At 42.1% G+C, this 19,012-nt stretch overlaps 1 protein-coding gene across 2 annotated transcripts in view; it reads left to right on the top strand.

Moving 5' to 3' along the window:
• The window catches only part of PDZRN3 (PDZ domain containing ring finger 3), a 217,874-nt gene that overhangs the window by 92,602 nt on the left and 106,260 nt on the right, over positions 1-19,012 (top strand). The window contains exon 1 of one of the 2 annotated variants that reach the window (XM_072941715.1): positions 12,550-12,683. The exons of the other annotated variant lie outside the window; for it this stretch is intronic. The gene's annotated coding sequence lies outside the window, so the exon portion shown is untranslated. Of the gene's footprint in view, positions 1-12,549; positions 12,684-19,012 lie in introns of those variants that run through there. 2 annotated transcript variants of the gene reach the window in all.

The following is a 19,012-nucleotide window of genomic DNA, read 5'->3' as shown; positions in this document are numbered from 1 at the left end:
TGTCATCTCTAAATAATGAAAATCCTTTCTCTCTTTCAAAGAATCTGTTGCCTTTTATTGCTTTTTTCTTGTCATATTTTATTGGCTAGAACATCTTACCCTGTCATAAGTATCTTTTTATTTAGGCACATGAGGTTTTTGTGAACTCATAGTTAGCAACTAAGTCCTAGAGTAGTAATTAACATTTTTATCATTAAACATAAAAGTGCAGTCTGATATAAATAATTCACTTCAGAGATGAATATCAAAGAGCATATCTTCCACAAAGTGAAACATTCCTCCAGGGACAATGAGAATTATTATAGTTCCTTTTATCAGATGCTTACTAAATGTTAGATACCAGGTCAACAGATAAGAATATGCTGCGTTAGATTCTTAGAACAACTTTCTGAGAAAAGGTCTTACTGTGCCTGTTCTGCTGTGGAGGAGACTGAGATTTAGAAAGAAGGTAACCTGTTAAACATTCTCATAACATAGTGTTTAAGTTCAGGCCCTTCCGAGTCCAGAGGCTAATGCCTCACACTGCTAAGCTATTTTGATGTTCAGGCCTGATATTAAAGGTCTTTTTTTTTTCATACCAGTGACTGGAAAGTCCCAAAGTAAAAAGAACTCTACTTGTGAAGAAGATCACATTCTGAAGAATATATTATGTTTATCTCTTCATTTAGTGTTACTTGATATCTGAGGTCAGCAAACTTTTTCTATGAAGAACCAGAGAGTAAATATTTTAGGCCTTTTGGGCCATGCTGTTTCTGTAGCAACTATTTAATGATACTGAAATAGCCCCACAGCAGCTGTTGACAGTACAAAAGGCTGTTATACCAATAAAATTTTATTGATGGACCCAAAAATTTCAATTACATGTAATTTCATACATCACAAAAAAATTTTTCCCCAATCATTTAAAAGCTTGAAAGCTTTACAAAAATAACACATGGGCCAGAGTTGGCTCACAGGCTATATAGTCTGTCAGCCCTGCTCTATACACTTCAGTCTTAAAACCTTGGATAAATGAAGGGGTGTACATTCGCTCAGCGCTTCTCCAAAGCGTTCTTCCTGTCACCTTTATTTAGCAGACCTTTTTGAGGGTCGACTACTGCATAGCAGCCAGGACTTGGGCAGTAAGGATACAGAGATGAATAAGACGATCTTTGTTTCCAAAGAGTTTATAGTCTGGTTGGAGAGAAGGGTAGGGCAGCAGGGTAGAAGTGGTAAAATGTGAACAGTGGCAACGCAATATGCAGACTACTTCTGACTTAACAACAGAGTATGTGCACGATCATGGATTCCAGCAAGCTCCTGGTGAACCGTGGGCTTTAGAGAATCCCAGACCCTCTGCAAATGCTCGACTTCCCCCTCGGTGCCTTGTAGGGCACGTGAAGTCTTTTTGGAGAGACATGCATGTTTTTAGGTCATATGCTAGAGTTCCTGATTCCACACCGCTGTGCTGAGGGCCATTCGGAGACTGCAGAGCAGTGAGTGAACGCAGTGTCTTTCTAATCCGGTGCCATCTGCCTGCCACCCTTCTCAGATGCATGTTTTGATGCTCTGAAGCCTGGCGAAGCTTTCCTCAGCTGATCTGGCTCCTCAAAAATGAGAATTAATGGGGAATGAAGGGTATGTATGGGCCCCAGAAGAGATGGTCCAAAAGCACGAAGTCTTCCTGGAGGCTGAACAGGGCTGAGGGGGCCTGTTGGAGTTGCATGCACACTGACGGGTTTGAGAGTCCACTGTGGCAGAATGCTCCGAAGGGACAAAGTATGTGGACACCACTGCCCTGTGTATGTCTCCTCCTTTGTATTCTTGTTGACACGTCTCATTTGAATTAAGTTCTTGACTTTTCCATATCAGAAGTCCTTTGGTTGTGTCCCTGCTGACTTTTTCCAGTCCCCTAGCTTCCAAGCCAAGTGCAACACGCTCCTTCACCAGCCCCTATTCTTCTTAAGTGTAGAGGGTCTCCAGGGCTCCATCCCCAGCACAGCTTTTCCAGTCTTCACACATGCCCTCCGAGTGATCGATCTTTGCTTGGAGTTTCACTTCCATCTGGGTGCTGATGGCTTTCAGATCAATATCTCCAGCTAGACCTGCCCCCCAACCCCCTGCCCTGCACCCCAGCTTCTGGCTTCTTCCCGAAACTGCCTATCCAATAGCTCATGTCTTCCTCACCAAGACCCGTTTGCCTCTTTACCCCCATTTCTTTCTTTCTCTCTCTCTCCCTCATTCTTCCTTCCTTTCCCTCTTTCCCCTCCTTCCCCTAACTCTCTCCACCCATTTTTCACCCCTGCATGTCTCTCTCTCTCTCTCTGCTAAATTAACCTGCAAGTCTTTCATAGTCTTCCTCTTTCCTTCCCGTCTCCCTCTGCTAATCTAGACCCAAGTACCTGGTAGTCTGATTTTGAGGTTTGGCTATAAAGGCAAGTTGAATTCCATTTAAGGGGTCATTTACTTTAGTTCACTCTTAATGCAGCTCATGAACTGCCCTAACGATATACACGGGACCAAGTGGCTAAATGTAGCTCCCCCACTGCCTCTCTCCTGTACAACTCCAGTTCCAGTAGTACCTCTTCAAATGTACACCTGATCGTGTCTTCCCTCTGTGGGGTTTCCACCAATTTTAAGGATTGCAACACGTGGCATGCAGGTTTCTCACGGCACAACCCGAGGAGGCACCACTCTCATCCTAGTCTGTGTGAATAGCATCTCCTTCAGTTGTGCAGTGTACAGCTCATACTATCGTACATGGCAGCTCTGGTTCACAGGGTCCGGCAGTGTCTATTCCTGAACTCCTGTCTTACCACATCCCATACAACTCTTTCCCTGAAACCCAACCCCAAAGTTTCTGATTCAGTAGGTCTGGGGTCAAGTCTGAAAAATCTTTCTGTTAGGTTCCTAGGTAACATGATGCTACTTGTCCAGGAACCACACTTTGAGAACCACTGATACAGACACAGCTTGACCTGACTCAGAACTTTTTCTCTTATAACACTTCGCTCACTCAGGGCTTCAAAGACATGCCTGGGTATAGGCTGCCTAATTCAGTTTTGTAAGAGCTAGAGGTATCTCCATTTTATAAAATCAAGTTAAATGATGACATTTACCTACTTTCATATTAGTGTTGAACTGTACCAGTAGCACATGCTCCCATTCTTTCTGAATATTTTGGAAACAATACGCATCAGTCTCACGTCCCTTTGACTGACCCTCATCTCCACCCCAGATGTCTCTTATCAACCCTTCTCCCCCCACCCCAACCCCTCTCTCTGATCAGGGACCCCTTTCAATAGTTCCAGTGCTCCCTGGATTCTAGGTGGGTTTGGCCATGGGGAGCTCTGCGGGATGTCAGAGTGAGGAAGGAAAATGGGGTAGGGGACTCTTTCCTCACCCTCCCTGTGCGAGGTGATCAGGCTGGCTACAGCTGTAGAGGGCAGCTCCCTGCATCTCTCCAGGCATGCTCTGTTCCATAAGATGTGCTCTCCTTTGGACCGAGTCACTGCTGTTGGTCCTTTGTCCCTCATATCTACTCTTCAGGTCAACCTGGTTTGTCTTAAGTATGTCATCCTTTTTCTGCTGGGAACCTTACTGCACACGTAGACCTCACTCTATTTTTCTTTTAATTGTGGCAAAACTTACATAGCGTAAGATTTATCATCTTAACCATTTTTAAGTGTGCATTTCAATGGCATTAAGTGAGTTTCATGCTGTTTTACAGCTATCACCACTGTCCATCTCCAGAAGTTTTTCATCATCCCAAACTGAACCTCATTAAACATCAATTTCCTGTCCCTCCACACCCAAGCCACTGGCAGCCACCATTCTACTTTCTGTCTCTGTGATTTTGACTACTCTAGGTACTTTATAGAAGTGGAATCATACAGTATTATTTGTCCTTTTCTGACTGGCTTCTTTCACTTAGCATCATGTCCTCAGGGTTCATCCATGTTGTAGGACATGTCAGAATTTCCTTCTTTTTTCAGGCTGAGTAATATTCCATTGTACTTACATACTGCATTCCATTTATCCATTCATCCACCAGTGGACACTAGGGTTGCTTCCATCTTTTGGCTATTGTGAATAATGCTGCTATGAACATGGATCTACGAGTATCTTTTCAAGACTGTGCTTTCAGTTCTTTTGGTTGTGTAGCCAGAAGTAGGATTGCCAGATCATATGGCAATTCTATTTCTAATTTTTTGAGGATCCACTCTACTATTTTCATCTTCACTTATTTATTTTATTTGCTTTGACCTGAAAAGCTGACTCTTATAGTTTTTGTATCTATATGGTATCCCACATCAAAGAAACTTATTTTAGTCACGTCTTTGAGGTCAACTGCTTTTGTCATAACCCATTTATCATTTTGATGCTGGCAAATATTTTGGTCCACAGAATGTTTTAGCAAAGTGCATTGCAGAAACTTTACATCATCTTGCTTGTGAAATGTGAAGCCAATTTTCAAAGCAGATGTGTAAATTACAGATATGGATTCAATTATATGGCATATTGAGTATTTTGATTGCCATGGCTACAGATTCGACAAATATTCTCTAAGTTTCCTCCCTGTCGATTTGGGAGTATCCTCTTGTATTCTCCTCAATCGTCCAACCTGTCCAGTCTTATACAGAGTCTCTCAGCATCCTCTTGCACCTAAACTTAGCTCTGATATTAAGTTTGGGGTTTTTTTTTTTTGCTTATCTATCTAATATCTATTCTTTAATAACTAAGTTTTAGGTACCTGTAATAGCCTGTTATATAGTGGTCAGGTTAAGAGTTCTTTTCATGTAGGAAAGATACCTATTTGGAAAATCCTTGGTACACCAAGATTATAAATTTATTATAAATTTAACAGAAGCTGTGATTTGTTTGGAATTGTATTATACCTTTGCCAAAAGTTAGTCACAAGTGAATTATTTTATATAATGATAGCAGGTAACATTTATTAAGAACTTACCTTAGCCCAAGCAGTTAGCAATTAAACCTGCATTTCAGATGTTTTTATTGCTTTCATAACCCTGAAAGATAATAGAATTATCATCTTCATTTACTAGATAAGGAAATTGAGATTCAGAGAGGTTAAAACCTAAGTTACCTGAAGTCACAGCTAATAAATGGAGGTTACAGATCTTAAATCTGGTCTCTTCCCTATATCCACATTTTCTGTTTTTCCACAAATACTACCTGTGATAGAAGACAAACACATACCCCCTCCCCTCAGACATCTGGACTCCTTCAGCACCTCCTTTGCGGCAGCCAATGAATATTGCTTGCAGATATTAAATAAAATAAGTCCTTGGTATCTTCCCCATGGGGATGGAATTTGAAGAACCAGGATGGATGGAAGAGCTACAAGAACCCCAGCGCAGCTGCAGCAACAGCTCAGCTCAGCAAGCTGAGCCCAGTTACCTATAGTTTGTGGTGTTTGCTTTGACCTGAAAGAATCTTCAAAGTCTGTAGGCAAATGAGCACAACCAGCAGCAGGTCAAGACCATAAATGGATTTTTAGAGCTCTGCTCTGGAAGGGTTGGGCAGGTGTCCAGAACTCTTCGTACTGTAACAAGTGTAGACCTCTTTCTGGAGTGTTTGTTTTAAATGTCAGAACTCAAGGATAATTTTGGCCAGGCTTGGTTTTACATTTTTCACGGGTACCTATTTATAGGTCTGAATCTAAATCTGTTTTTTTTTTAACCCAGAAGCCATAAAGAAAAAGACTGATAATTTGACTGTATAAAACTTAGAGCATACATACGGTGGCAGAAATAGAATAAAAACTAATCTGGCAGGAGCAGATGACGGGCTGATTTCCTGTTTCCCTGATGTGCTCCTACATGTCTGTAGGACCAAGACAGACTACTCAGTGGAAAAGTGAGCCAACAGTGCCATCAATAAACGTATGAAAAGGGGCTCAACTTCATTCACAATTAAGAAAACGCAAAACGAGATGATGTTGGCAGAGATGGAATGGTCTGATAACATGCAGCATTGATGAGGGTGTTGACATCAGCACTCATAAACTGTTGGTGGGAGTTTAAATTGGTGCAGATTTTGGCAATATCTATTAAACTATGCATTCCAGCTGGCTCATAAATTCCATTATTAGGCATCTATACTGTGGATATAATCACAAGAGTACGCCAAGATTTGTGTGCATGCGCACACGTTCACGTGCACATAGGCAGAGATGCTGCTTGTAACATTATGAAATGGAAAAGCAACACCACAACAAGATAGCCCTTCCTCCCAAACTACAGACAAGCTGGATGTTACATTAATGACAATCACTATTAAAAAGAATGAAGTAGATTTGCAAGTGTTCAATCTGACAGATTTTCAAGCTTTGTCGTCAAGTGAAACATCAAGTATTTGTATAGATCATTTCTTAAAATGGTACCTACATACTGGTACAGTATCCCCAAGGGGATTGGTTCCAGGATTCCCCTCGGATACCAACATCCACAGATGCTCGAGTCCCTTATGAAAGCGGCATGGTACAATGAATCCAGTAGGCACTTCATATCTGCTGACCAAAATTGTGTGGTTGAAAATCCATAATCGGTTGAATCTGTAGATGTGAAACTGGCGGATATGGAAGGCCTGCTGTTTGTACATATATGCTTTTACCTAAAAGGATACCTGAGAAATCATTACCAGCAGTTAAAGTTTGGGGAATACTGTTTTAGGGATGTGAGTAAGCTTTTGGGTTTTCATTTTATATTTTGTTAAAAAAAAAAAAAGTTTTCCACAATATAGTCTGTTTATTTAAAAAAAATAAAAATTTGATTGAAATCCATTTGAAAATGGTTCTAACACATAGAGAACGAAAATTAGCTTTGTCTTGATCTAATCAATGCAATACAATTGTCCAGAGCTATTCTTTGGGGAGAAAAAAATACAAGGATATCTATTTGGGGGCTGAGCTATTTTCCAAAGTAGACGATGATCTGCATATATCCTGGGCTCTGCTATTCTGTGGAAATCCATCTTTTAAAAATCTTGGATGGAGTTACATTGGAAACAGAATGTAGAAGTGAGGTCATTTCTTTATAGAAACTTTTCTAGGGTGGGAGGAAAGCACATTTGCTCTAGGCTTTAAGCAGGGCTGATTTTTGGTAGAAAAAGAGGCTCACTAAATTGCCCAAACAGAAAAGAACACCAAGGCTGTTGTATCTTTCTGTGCCTTTCTGTGCCAGACCACTAATGAGCATGTAGGGGTAGACTCTGTTCTGAGGGGTTGGTTTTTCATGTTGGGAAACATATGGGGGATTTTGCTTTACAGGCAAATATACCAGATGTAAATGGGCTTCCGTCACTTTCTCACTTTGTAACCGAGCAGAGCTTGTCTCCTCATCTGTAAAATGGGTTTGTGAGTGATGACTGGCTTACGGAACTGTTAAGCATTCAACGGGATAATGGAGGTGAAATCCTGCATGTGGCCGCATCCAGCTAGCCTTTGTTGGTTCCTGTCATTACTGAAGAACCAGAGCTCTACAACCTTAACTCAAGAGTTTATACAGTTCTACCCAAATGGGTTCAGAGAGGTCATTGGCTTGGGAGTCTGACAGTTTAATTGGATTGCAGACCAGCCCCGATAACCAGGAGAGCAGGTCAGAGGCCCAGAACTGAGAACTGTTGGCTAGTTACAGATGTGAAGTGCAGAATATACCCAGTCGAGACCTGTTGGTTGACATTTTTTAGGTCAGAGACTTAGCGGAAATGTAGGAATGCCAGTATAGTGTGTCTTCATGACCCTCATACCCCAAATCAAAACCAGAGAATTTGCCCAGATACAAACGGCCTAAATAAAGTCCTAAGTACCACCACCCCCTTCTCCCCAGCCACACCAGTCTTCCAGCCTCCCCCTTTGGTCCTATCTTTTCTCAGCCAGAATCTTGAAAGGACCATATTTCATTGTTACACGCTTAGCCAGATTTTCATTATTGTTTACTTGCCTAAATCAACCACTCGCCTCAGGCCTGCCCAGAGGAAGAGTAGTTCAGGGTCATCCCAAACCTTTCAGTGCATTAATTCCAACTTGAACTAAGTCAGACAGACAGACCCCAGACCTCCAACCCTGGAGACGTGAGCTCTTCAGTCTTTTTTTTAGTCTGCCTTTCAACATGATCAAAGCGCATTCCCTGCCCCAGAAGACAGCACCCATGCTTCTAAGAATCCTTTGTTTGTCCTGCTTATCCCCAGCCAATAGTGATTTTTCATTTGCATCACTAATCACCCTCTTCAGATGCGTTATTCCTAAAATTAGATTAAATGTCCCTAAATAGTTCCCTTGTGTTGACAAAGGCAATCTGACCCTTCAGTGTGGGTTGGCCTCTGTGAAAGTACCAACAAGAAGGTCAGGGAAGTTTTGTATGTAGAAACAAAGGGGATTCTTCTTTGCCATCCTTTGTCTTAAATATAATCTCACCCACATGCCTAAATTTTGTGGGTGTCCATTTTTAGGAGTAATACAGATTAGTTCATTGAAGAACAACAATTAAGCTGTTACCAGTTACCATTCAACTGTGGGTCAGAATAATTTTTAAGGGGAGACCAAGACTTCAGTGGATTTTTTTCAGTCAAGGTTTAGGGATCCTAGAAAACTGCAGATGCCTCCTTCTCGGGTCTTAGTTCAGGACCTGGATGCTAAATGTCCTGATTAGAGGCAGGGAAACGTGAAAACTCCCTTTCAGTTCAGCTCTGTGTAGATGGAGGGAAAAAATAGTGGCTGTCGTTAACGGACACGTGAATGTTAACAGGTTTGCTTCTCAGGGGTGCTGGTTAAACAACTTCTTAACTGGCCAGAGTCCAGCATGTTAATGGTTAACCTGGGCCTGAGCGTCTGCTGCCCCCTGCATTCAGAATTAGTTTATCATTACCTCTAACTACTGCCTTTTATGGTTCCGAAGAGCTTCTATGAAATCTCTTATCACCGCCAAGCCTAATCTTCATTAACTGAGGGGCAGCGCGCTGCTATTTCTGAGTTGGACCCGAGTAAGCAGTTTATGGCCTCCTGAAGAATTTTTAATCACAACTGCTTAGAGAAAAAAGAAAGAAAGAAAAGAAAAAGAAAGAACAGCAGCTCACTCATTGCAGTCCTGGGACCATGCTTAGAAGTTCATATTCTCATGACCTACTTTTCCACTTAACTCTTCATAACCCTGGGTCTCTCCTCTTTCTTTTGGACTTTGGAGGACTGGGTTAGTGGGAAGAGTCAGGGTGCCCCGGCAAGCAGGCTGGGTTCGAGGCTCAGGCTGGTGCCTCATCGGAGCCGCATCTCACACCCCTCTGCTCCGAGCGTTGGCTGTGCTCCTGGCAGAGTCCCTGCTGGAACCAGCCCTGGTCATTTTCACAGGCAATCTCAGCACTCCAGCCTCCCTCAGGGGACACACAGCCTGCCAAAGCTGCTCTGAACAAGTCCCATCTTTTTTCTTTTCTCCTTCCTCCTTCCCTCTGTGTGTCGAAATGTGTGTGTGACATTTTCATTTTTCTGACTATCAAAGTATCTGTTGTAATAAATGAAAGTAATACGTGTCCATGTACTTGGTGGAAAATCGTGAAGAGTCTAAAAATATGAAGAAAATAGTTTTCAAAGATCTAATTTTCAACAAGAAAGCTGAGCTAATTTTCATTTCAGTGTCTAAAAGCAGCTTTTTAAAACCCTTTAAAGGGTTCAACATGTCGAGGTATGTGCAGGAATGAATTTGGCTACAGGGCCTTTGGTATGACTACCCTATAGCTGGAGGTTTAAAGATCAATTATATTAAAGCTTTTCTAAGTCTCTAGAAAAGTTTCCCTGGGTCTTATTTACTATTCTAGGCAAGTTAGGGAAACTTGGGTTTAATTTATGTTTCAATTCCATATTTTTGAATCTTGTTAGAAAACAAGCATGATTTGGGCTTTATCTATGGGGGGAGTTGTCCTCCCCCCCACCAAAAAAAACCCCTGAAATTCCCTTATGACGCTATTAAATGCCTTCCTTTGGGTTTTATGGTTCCAGGATATTGTCCACATAAATATATGCAATGTTAAAGGAATGTGGATGGCTGGTAGCATGTACGTTTTAGCCTCCTGAACCAAGGGTTTATGCAACTGGTTGAAGAGTGTTTTATTGAAACAAGACAAATATTTATGAACAATTCAGAATCCTCTGTTTTGAAATGTAAAGTGCGGGCCGAGTGGCGCAGAGAGTTCCAGGTGTTTCCTGTCTGCATTTGGAGTGGTTAGCTGCTGCTCTGGGCTGGCCAAGGGGCTGTGCTTTCCTAGCTTTTAATAAGAAACTCAGCATCACACAGCTTCCCTGCTAATGCCCGGATGGCTGAAAGCGCTCCCAGGAACAGACTTGATTTAATGAGCGTAAAGCCGTCTTTAGACATGCATGTATGGGTGTATTCTGATCTATTCCATTTGTCACTTGATTTAAAACAACAACAACAACAGACTTGTTTACAAGAGGAGTGTGTTAACTCCTGCAGGTATGTAAGGTCTGGTTCTTACACACATTCTTACTAATCAGAGGTTTACTTTATGGCCGCTCCAGCTTCTGTGTTGTTAACCATCCCTGGTTTCTGTGAAATAGAAATATTATGTATTCGCTCAGACAGTTGGAAGCCGTTTGTGTAAATACCGGCCGTTGTGATTTAACTGTCAGCCCGAAAGGCCCCTGCTTCGGAAGGGTTCCTTTTAAAACCGAGCACAATGAGATGTCTGTTTCAGATGCAGCCGCCAAGCCTTGGTCCAAATACTCCATGGATTTGTTTTCCCTGTGCCAGGAGAACTGCTTTTTTACAACATGCCCTGCTTTGTGTGCCGAAGCGGCAGACGGGCCTTCAGGGTGCTGCGAACGCCTGCCATTCTGCCCTTACAACCCTGAGCTGCCCCGGGCCGGCAGCAAAGCCGTTGCCTCTTGGAGCACTAGGAACGTGAGAATGGAGAATTTGCCCCACAAAAGAATGTCCAGAGACAGAAGCAAGATCGAGTTTGGAATCCAACCAGATTACCCAACTGAAAGCCAGCTCTGGGGGCCCCTGGCTGCAGAAAGGGGTACAGGGAACCCAGGGTGGGGATGGGTGGGGTTTGGAAAGCAGAACCATTTTTCTGGCACAAACCACAAGGAATGAGAGTGGTTCCTGCTTCCTGCTTCGGCCCTGCGTTTTCGCACTGCAGACATTATTCTCCCTAATGGTGGCGTCCAGGAAGCCACAGAAGGAGAAAGGCCTGTTTGTTTTTTATCCAGGGCAGTGAATGGGGGAAAAATCGAGAAAAGCACAAAGGAGAAATTGAGTCACCTGTACTCTGGCCACCTCCAGGCAGCCCCATTCGCCACACCAGCTTTCAGAGGTTTTTTCCCTTCCTGTGTATATATGGGGAATACTGGAATATAGCTTCCTTCGTATTCTCATGTTAGAGTTGTAGGATGTTACCTATACAGCTAAAGCCCTCCTTAGGTCTAACCACCCCCCTCCCAAGCTGGACCCCTCCTCAGTGCAAATGGCAGTCCCCAGTGTGAATTTAATGTGTTCTTTCCAGCTGTATTTTCTACTTCTTGGCCTTTTAGATTTCCCTCTGGTTCAAGCCTCTTCACTAGCCTAGAGCACACACTTTATCTATTCCCCTATTACTGGATGTTGTTATTTTTGCTTTTCTCAGCAATGCTGCCATGGGCTTTCTTGCACATTTTTCCTAGGGCACACATGCTGTATTTCTTCTGTGGTGGAGTCCTAGGAATGGAGTTGTGGTTCCTGGGCAAGACAGACTTTCAACATTGTGGGTGAGACGCTAACTTTATGTCCCACTCAGTCCACTTATTGTCGCACTTGATTTTCAGCCAGTGCATTAAGCAACAAGAAAATGGACAGAGGCAGGAGATGGAAAAAATGCAGGAGGGATGCTATGGAATCCTCAGGTTCAGTTTACCAGGCTGCTGGCACATCTACCTGGTTACAGTTGAAATACTTGCCTCTGGTAGGAAACGTGGTGGAGGGCCTTTCCCCCACCCCCATACCCCCCATTGTACAACAGATAAATCTGTCCCGGTAGAAGAAACAAATGGCTTTTTGTTGCTTCTGCTGCTTTTTTCAAGATCATGTGTCGTTTTCAAAATATTTTCAACTATTGCTTTCAAGGAACAGGAGGCAGGAGGCCCTGGCCCGTGGTTCCCCCAGGTGGAAACGTTTGCAGCCGTTTGCAGTGACGTCATAGACTAGCACCGCCTTGCGTCACGACAGTGCCGGAAGTTGTCTGTTTGCTATTTATTCGGGCGTCTTCCGGTGCATTGGTTATTCAGTCAGAGCCAAAAGTGGCTGCTTGCAGTTGCTTGGGCGGTGAGGGAAGACGTCGATTTTCCTCCGAAGGCCTCAAAGCCTGAGACACCAATTAAAAAGAATTTTGCGGTGACTCTCCCTATGAGATATTCAAAACCCGGTTTATCAGCAAGTTTATTGACAGATGCCCGTTAGCTCTGGGGGAGCCAGAAGGGACATGAGGTGTCTCTAGTTCAACCACTTGGATATGACAGAGGAGGAAACTGAGGCACAGGGAGTGAACTGACCAGCCTGGTTCACACACGTTGGAGGAGTCAGGAGACAAACAATGCAGAGGGCCAGCTCCTCCGCCTTCCGAGGACGGGGACCACCCCACCGGGACCTGTGTCCTGCTGGACCCACCTCCAGCACCCATCCAGTGCCTCTCACGAGGTAGGTGTTAAGTGTCCGTTTCATCCTCGCGTCATGCCGGGGGTGGCTGTTTGCTGACGTGCAAATGAAGGCGAAGTCACTTACTCACTTCTCAAGTCTTGGAGAAAAAGAAAAAGTCAAACACATAAAAAATGTAAACAGCGGAGTAAGCCCGCCTGTTCTTAAAATTATTATTTATACCTTGCCTCCTTCCACAAAGGATTTGAAGCAGCTTACGAGCGTTAAACGCTAGTAGCAGGGCCGCTTGAGGCTCACAGATCACACGTGCTGAGGGCGGGGGTAGAGTTATCTTTACTGCTAAAGAATGTTTGCAAGTCTGTATAAACCACAGTCGTTATATAGAAATAGAACCTCAAAGGAACACTAGAGGCTCTGTTGCCAGAGGCTTATTTATTTATTTTGTCTTTTGGAAGAGGAAGCTTTGGGTATGGCTTACGGAAGTAGACAGGGGAGAGGAAAAAAAATAACTTATTTCTAAACTTACCAATTTTGTGTGCCGTTCGCTCTGCTTTCCTTCAGTCTCTAGCACAAAGCCCTTTATGCTTACATTTCCAGAGATTTTAAGAAGAAAGACTTTGCTTGTATTTATAATTAAAATTTAAAACAAGCCTCACCTGGGAGCTAATTCCCTTCAAGAGACTCACGGTTGGAAATTAGAGGCTCTCTTGCTGGTCTGTCTTAAGGATGGAAAACTGTTCGCTCCTCGATCGCCCCCTAGTGGTTCCATGGGTCATGGATGGTCTCGTTCAAAAGAAGCTGGGAGATGGGGTGGGTCACTGTTGGAAGCACCACCATCAGCCTCTTGGGTTGCTCAGAGGTGAAACTGGCCACCACAGTGACAGACTTCTGCACAGAGAGGCTGGTTGCCTTTTCTGCTTTCATTCCCATGGTTTTTCCTTTCCTTCTGTGCTGCTGTCCTCTGAGCCCTAGAGATGATGCAAGGCTGGTTTTATGCTCAAAACTCTGATAACCAGTGAGAGGGAAGCCTTCCTTGGCAGTTACTTTTCCAAGGCCTTACCTGTCAGGCTGCGTGATGAGAGGCCTTGTTTGGAGGTGACTACTGCTCAGCTGGAGTGTCCAGCATGCAGGGGAAGAGAGGTTTTTTCAAGCAAGCGTCTAATTGATAGCTATACGCGTTCAGAATGAAGAATGGGACAAGCAATAGCTGCATTTTAATTACAAAATTCTGTTAAAGTCTGACTTACATTGCAAATGCCTGAGCCCTCCTTCCCGTATACAGTTTTCGAAATTGGTTAAAGCTTCCTTCAAATCCATCTTTCCTTTGCCAAGGGTTCATCTGTCAATAGTGGTTTCTCATTTGGTTGGTTCTATTTAGACCTGACATTATCAAACTCCATAACGTCTCCTAGTTACTGAGGTAATACAAACTTGCTTCTAAAAAGCACTGAAAAACCAAGAGTAAAAAGAAGTCACCTGTTGTCTAATAATGCAGGAAAAAAAGCTATTACTCTTTTACTTTATGCCTTCTTTATACCTGATGGTGTGGGTGTGTATGTGTGAGTAAGTATGTTAGAAAGGGAGGCTAAAAATGTATGTTTATATACACACACACAGAATTTTTAAGAGATGGTCTTTTTCCTGGAGGACTGTAGCCTGTTTTTACTTAGCAGCGTACCATAAACAATATCCTTTGTCATTGGATAGTTTTTGGCCTCTGTGCTTTCAATGGCTGTGTAGTTTTCAACATGTGGCTGTACTGTAATTTCCTTTACATGTTGTTATTGTCATTTTTACCATTATGAACAGTGCTATATTGAAGATTCTTATATTTTTTTTTCTTAAAAGTTTCCAGAATTTGGAGAGTGTGTGCCATTGTAGAGATTTCCTTAGAAAGATGGAGACTGCTATTTCCTCACAGGTGGTGTCTGAGCAGGTCTTTTCCCAGTCGTTTTTGCTAGTACTGGGTCTTTTATCCCCTCCTTAATGGAGGCACTAGGGGTTGAACCCAGGACCTTGTGCATGCCAAGAGCATGGTCTCCCTGTGAGCTGTACCCCCTAGTTCTGGGTCATTTTTAACTTTTGCTATGGGACACGTGAAAAAGAGCACCTTGTTATTTAAATTAGTATTTGTTTACATCTAATTGGGTTGGACCTTGTTCCATTTCTTCATTAGCCAGTTGTATTTCATCTTTGGTACAAGGTTTGTTGCCTTCCCTGGGTTCTGGTTGGAATGGTCATCTTTTATCCTGTTGATGTAGAAAAGCTTCATTCATAGGAGAGATGGCAACATTTGTACCTGGGTTGCAAACTTTTATTCCCATTTGGTGTGCCTTTTCCTGAGATTTGAGAGTTACAACTAAACAGCCTTTAGTTAATAAACAAGTTGTTTATTTAATAAATAATATGTTAAATAATACATAAAGTTCCAAGCTTCAAAGATTTGATCAGTCTTATAGACTGTCTTTCACAAGATGGACAATTTGAAAATTCTGATTGTTAGGCTGTTAGGTCTCCTGGTTTGGCCAATATGATATGTGTTTCTAATCTGGTTAATCTGTGTTCTGAAATTTTTGTTTGGTTGGTTTTTGTGTGATGCTGTTGCTACCCAGTGCATCATTGTCCAGTTCTATTAAAACCAACAACAGCTTGCCTGAAACAGTGCTGGCAGTTACATGAATTAAATTCTGTAACTTTTAATTCTGAGCCAAAATCTATGCCTTGAATCCTGAATCAAAGGCTATAATTTTAAGGGACCTGTGTTTATTAGAAAAGAGCTGTCAGAGAGGAACTTCCTATCCAAAGTGCCCAAAATGATGACTTACAGACAACTAGGTACATAAAACGACATTGTGGCCCTTAATGAAAAGAGTAAACTCCTGGCTCTCAGTTGTATAATCTCAAACTCTTCTACCTCCATGGTATGTGGGGCTGTTTTAGAATAGGAATGAGATTTGGCTGAAAATAAAAAACTTAAGAGATTGGCATTTCCAGAGAGCCACGAGTGCTCATTGGAGTTGCAGCAAAAACTGGCCTTTTTACATCACAAGCACAGTCCTATAAGAACATGGTGGGTTTTATTTTTTCTGTACTTACTTTGAAAGAATTTCCCAGAAAGCCTTTTTGTGTATTCCCACCCACCCACATATCAGCCAGTCATGTTAATTACTGTCTGAACAATTAACTTACATGCATGCACGTAAGTGATACTAACACAGTGATCTTTATATATGAAACCTAATGACTTACATGGGTATAGAACTACCTAATACTAAGTGGGCATACTCTCTGGAGATGGGAAAGTGGTTTGTAGTTCCAGTGGAGTTGTTGAGTCAGAGCATTACTTCATTTCTTGACAATGAGGTACTCAGAAAATCGTAAAACAGGAGTCATTATAAAACAGGTCAGCTCTGTAATCACCCACCGATAATGATTTGGCAGAAACAGCCCCAGTTCATAATGGCTGCCCAAGAAAGAGGGTTCAGATGCACTCCAGTCCCAAACTGTGTCCTCTAGCATGGCTGAGATGTTGACTCCACAAATAACGTTCTCTGTTTGGAACCAGGGAAGTCGTCATGGAGATGGAAGTCTTCCTGGTACATAAAAACTCGGCTTGTCATCTGCCTTGAGCCCTATATTTGTACAGGTGGTTCTCTTAGCTCAGAAGGCTGAGTAAAAACAAACCTATTCTTCCTGAATAGCGCCTTTATGTGTCCAAAAGAATATGTTTCCTTTCTTTGGCCCTCCAATTAATGACCCATTATCAGCTAATTAAATCCCATGTAAATTTTATGTGAATTCATTTGTTACACAGCACTTGCTAAGTACTGCCATATTCCTGTGTTGAACCATATAACTGTTTAAATTAATGGTGAGAATGAGGGGCATTGGGTAGTCATCTGGAGAGAATAATAATGTACCCACGAAAGAGAGATTCATGTATACAGCCAGTAGTGTAATATTAATTTCCATGTAATAAGGCTACTGTAAATTACGCTCCTGTGAACATTGAGGTGCATATATCTTTCCAATGCGTGAGTAAGTGAACATCTAGCCTATGTGCTATGACTTGGGGATACCGTGTTTGTGTCTCCATTCTCCTTGGAAGAGCGATAACACAGCTGGGGTTTCTTTTCACTGAGTTCTGCTTCAGATGTGGGGGTTGTCTACATAATACAAAAACGCATCTGTCCAGGCTCTCTTGCTACTCGCCTTGCTTTTTTGCTTGTGTGTCAGAGAGCAAAACTTGATCTACATATAAATTTTGTATAAAAGCTTTAATTGAAGGTTTTTAATTTCAGTCTGGGATGCCTTTCTGCCCTAAAGAAGTTCAAAGCTTTTTGACCAGGTTTCTCGAGACACATTGATGGTCGCACAGAGACAGTTGAGTTCAGACACAATAAATGCTGTGTTATATTTTTGGACATGTATTCTGTCATTTAAGACTTTGCAAAGTGTGTGGGGGGAAAGCATTAGATGATGTCCTCTATAATCAAAAACTACCAAACTAAGCAAAAGAAGGATTTTTCATTGTTCATTGGCTGGGGCTGAGTAGACCACAATGGGAATAATATTTAGAATAAAGTGTTATGGATAAAAGATTGACTTAAAATGAAGAAACTGCTTTTTTGGTTCTTTTCAAGTCTGGTATTTAACCTATGAAATCATACTTCCTTGAGGTTTAAAAATAAAGAATTATCCATGTGCAATGTTAGAATTTGGTCATGCAGTCCCACATGTTTAACGTGTCTGTCACTTGTAAATGGAACTAACATCAGATTTATGACCTCGGTGGAATCTTCTAGGTAAATAATAGACCACTTGCACATTTGCTTGTAAAAGTAGCACCTACTAGAAAAATATTTGAAGGAAACATTAAAATAAGTTTAGATTTAGCCTAGGAAGGAAACACAGCTATGTAAAACTTGTTCAGTTTCTTTTTAATAAGACTGAGTTACCAAAGTTCTTCATAGTGATAGTTTATGTTTATAATAAAATGGTAAAGTTTTAAAGTTGAGATCAAGAAAACATTGGAATAAAATTGCCTTACCTAAAATGACAGAACAGGTAGCCCTGGTAGTGTAATGTTCTCTGACCGATAACATCCATACACCCAGCCCTGATAATGCTAAAACCACAGTTGTGTTTTTGTGTCTGCCTCCTCTGCTCATAGGAAGAGTTTCTTTTTTTCTTCTTTTAAAATTTTAAACGGGATGAATATGACTGTCTTTTAGGAAATGTTGTGTGTGGAACATTGGCACAGCTCTGCCAGAAGGTGGCGCTGTGATACCACACCTCTGCAGGCATCCTTTCCTCTGAGGAATTGCCGTCAATATATACACACCACACTTAAGGATTTTCTGTAAGATGCCGCATAGCTTATCTTTAGAAATAACTGGATCCCTAAGGGATTTTCCTTCCCTCTGACCACTCCTTGACCAAGCTGCCTTCTCTGTAGCTGCACATTGAAAGTTGTCATTTCTTACATTTTCCTGGTTGCATGATGTCAGTTCCAGACCATAATATACCACAGAATAGGAACTCTGATCAAGCAGCCTCACATATATGTATGTGTGGCGGGAGATAAAAGAACGTTCAGAAAGATGAATATTAATAGAACTGATAAATACTGAAGAAAATAATTTTACTCATTGGGGGCCTCAACTTAGGAAGAACAAAGCACCGTCTTTTTCTCATTTTAGATCCATCTGACATTCTCTCTTATGGGAAGCCATTTATTTAGACACTAAAGAGCACCATTATGGAAATGGAATCTTCTCTCTAAAAACCTATCATTTGGGCCACAACCAAGTTGTAATTTTGACTGAAAATATAGTAATTACCACAGACAAAAGGTTTTACACTTGATTCTCTGCATTCATGGGTCAATTAAGTCAAGACCCCTGTGCAATCGCCCCTAATTTCTCTCATATTGCCGGCTGTTGTGTTTTTCTCTTTGCTTAATATTATAGCTCTAAGAAAAGGGTCTCATTTATTCTAAGAGCTGGAGACAATTCAAGGAACTTCATTTTCTGAAGGCTTGTTTTGCAGTTTAGAGAACAGTGTCTCCCACTTTGTTCCCAGTAAATGTGGAACCCAAGGGTCAAATTTAACAAGGCTTCCTTTTGACACCCTGCAAGCCTAGGGCCGTAGCCTCCTCTGTTTCCACTGTCATTGTTTCTGCTCTTTATATAAGAGGTACAAAACTGATAGGTGTTGAATGAATTACTGCTGGAATAGAAATGGGTGAGACGAGGTAGAGGGGATAGTCGAGAGTCTTCTGCAGTCATCAAGGGAGCGATGATGATGGCCTGTGTGGAGAATTGTTGGGGAAGCTGGAGACAGGATGGATGAGCCCTGTTTGGGAGGCA

This window comes from Vicugna pacos, chromosome 17 (genome assembly GCF_048564905.1).
Source record: "Vicugna pacos chromosome 17, VicPac4, whole genome shotgun sequence".
Lineage (NCBI taxonomy): Eukaryota > Metazoa > Chordata > Mammalia > Artiodactyla > Camelidae > Vicugna > Vicugna pacos.
The sequence above is the reverse complement of the archived record's forward strand: the minus strand, read 5'-3'. Positions and strand labels throughout refer to the sequence as shown.